Below are 2,827 nucleotides of genomic sequence, written 5' to 3'. Positions count from 1 at the left end.
GCCTCTGGATCCGCATGCCAAACGGAGCTTGAGGCCTTTCTGTATAGTCTCTGTAGACCATTGCTTCCCTCAGATACTGAAAGTCCACATGCCTTGCAGTTGATCTGGTGACAGGTACTTCTTGATGTTTCGCGTGAGTTAATGGTTTCTTCGGTTCGCTCTGCTTTTCTGTTGTTGCAGTGTAGCAACTTTCCGCTTCATGTTGTTCAAGCACTCTTCCAATGTAGCTATTGTTTTGTGAAGGGCAGCTACTACTGCTTGATCAGCATCCCAACTACTTGAACTGGAGCCTGCAAAGCACAGATTGAGCAGGAAGTGACAAGAGTTTGAAAATTTCACTATTTAACCCAGACTAGCATGTGAGGGAGAACCATAAGGATTTAAAGAAACAAAAAAATCAGTGCCACTCTATATTATTCAGCAGAAAAGTGTAAGCGTAACTTTTTGAGAACACAACAGTGGTTTTAACAAAGAGCATAAGCTGACACTGTTGCTCAATGAAGAGGGACCGATGGAGCTGCGCAGAACCCGCAATGCATGCAGCTGAACTATTTTTTTGGTGGGGGCGTGTCCTTGATACGAAATAGGGGCAGAACAGTCGAGTGTGGTCACGTCTCACTTTGTACTCTGTATGTAAAGGCAGAAAGACATTTTGGGAGCAGCAAGTGTCCGGTGTACCACCTCCTAGCTATGCCAATAGTTAGTAATGAGTAAAGACATGAATATATGGCACGTACTCTCGGTTATGACGTAGGGTTATCAATGGCGGTGGCTATTTCAAACAAAGTGGGGAGAGTGCCATGGTTCCACTGTTGTAGGGTTTTTTGACAGAGTTGCTACAAGACGGCAGCTGATTGCGTGTCACAAGTGATAGTGTGATTATGTTGCGCAGTGTGTAGCAGTGTGCTATGCATTACTGTACACAAAATACAGCTTACATGTTCCTCCAATAAACTTACGTTGTGTGCGACTACTCTCGCTTTACAAGAATGAGCATACCAGCAAAAGAAACAAAACAGGGCACCAGTACTTGGAGCGCATCCGCACTATTAAATGCACCAATATATCAATCTGTTATTAGCGTGCACGTAATTTCCTGTAGGTGGCGATGTGTCACACTCAAGTGTATATTGCATAGTGTGTGAGAACAGTAGCACTGAACACCGGTGACATCAGCTGTGCCCTCAGCCGACAGAAATCCTCCACAGGCAGCACAAAAGTTCTGCTGAGCTGTAAATGACGGATAATCTTATTAGTAGTACTGAGGACCGGTACAGTCACCAAAGCTTTAAATTAGCACAGTTGCAGCACAGGCAATGAGGGATGGCCAGTGACTAAAATTAAAAAATGTATATGATACTGAACAGAAATTTCACTCACACTCAACAGGCACCGTCAAAGCTTGAAATGGCTGGCAGCTCGATTCATGGGTGGTTTCCACACCTGCGCACATATGATAGTTGGAACCAACAAAACCATCTGGCAGAAGCATGCCTATACAAATCATGAAAAGTAGCACTCACCTGCTGAACAAGCTGTTGAACAAGCTGGCAGTGCGTCACATTCGGAACTTGAAGGTGCATCTGCAACATGAGATCAACAATAAATTAAGTGAAATTTCAAAGCAACATGTCACTGCCATTACCTTCTGGAAAATCCGATGGTGCTGAATCAGTGGCAGTGTGACCTAAAAAACATAAAGACAAATTGAAGAAGACCATCAACTCTGTTACATCGCATTTTGGCAAACAAGCATCAACATTACTTGAAGCATTTACAATACGCACAGGTGCATTACAATTTTTCAGTAATAAGAATGCAGCCAAAACCCAAGCGACAATGCTTTCAACGCTTGCAATGTGCTGAACACCGTACTGCGGAGCAAAATTTTGTGGATCTGCAGCACACCCCTACAGACATGATTGTAAAATATATAAACCAATGGATACAAGTTACAAGCCGTTGCAATGCTTCGACTACATGCAGCACATGTGTAAGCTACGTTACCTTGTGAAGAACCTAACCCTGCTTGAGTGGCATCACTGTTGGCTCCATGGCCTGCAAATGATAAAACATCAATGAAGGCATAAAGCACGTTTGTAATTACGGTCAGTAATAAATGCAGTAAGAACTCACCATCAACAGCAGCTGGTGTCAGAAGCAGATTCGTAGCTGATGGGCAGTGTGTCTCTTTGGCTTCTGCATAATCCAAACATGTATTAATGATAACGAAGACGGAAAAGGCGTGAGATGTGCTTAACCGTCCACTCACCATCAACAAGAGCAGCTGCTGTTAGTAGTAGATTAAGGCCACACGATGAGCGGGCTGAATCATTGCATTCTGGAGAATGAAAAAAATGCATTAACTATACCAAAGAAAAGCCATTAGCTCTACACAAACAGTGCACCATACCTATATGCAAGACGACATGTTTCGGGTTAGTGAAAGGCTGAGAAGTAATTATGGGTGATGCAGAAAACAATGAAGACGGACTAAACATTCTCCAGTTTTTTAATGCGATTGGCTTACCTGACGTTTGCAAATGCTCTTGACTGAAGATCGTAGGCGCCGCGTCTCTCTTCAACTCTTTAGTACCAAACTTGCGCAGCAGTATCGGCTCGAATTGGTCCGCAGTGAAGTTGTCCTAGGTAAGGAAATATTCGCGGCTACTGTTACACAATGAAACAGCACGCTCTAAAAGAAACTAAAATAACCTTTAGTGTCAACACGTACATGACTACGCACTGTTTGCCACATTTTCTTCCCACCAGACTAGCACACGGTGCGTACAGTATGTAGAAATACGAACCATTTAGCCTTGCGTGT

The 2,827-nt window shown here is 43.5% G+C and overlaps 1 long non-coding RNA gene across 1 annotated transcript; it reads right to left on the bottom strand.

Moving 5' to 3' along the window:
* Positions 1 to 1,148: 1,148 nt before the first annotated feature.
* Positions 1,149 to 2,059, bottom strand: LOC119180180 (uncharacterized). The gene is made up of 5 exons (XR_012884766.1): positions 2,008 to 2,059; positions 1,646 to 1,687; positions 1,524 to 1,583; positions 1,381 to 1,443; positions 1,149 to 1,230 (listed from the first exon to the last, which is right to left on the bottom strand). It is a non-coding gene; the product is annotated as an uncharacterized LOC119180180 (long non-coding RNA).
* Between the last annotated feature and the right edge of the window lie 768 nt (positions 2,060 to 2,827).

Source organism: Rhipicephalus microplus, chromosome 7, assembly GCF_043290135.1.
Source record: "Rhipicephalus microplus isolate Deutch F79 chromosome 7, USDA_Rmic, whole genome shotgun sequence".
Classification (NCBI taxonomy): Eukaryota; Metazoa; Arthropoda; class Arachnida; order Ixodida; family Ixodidae; genus Rhipicephalus; species Rhipicephalus microplus.
This window is presented reverse-complemented; position numbering and strand designations above follow the sequence as displayed.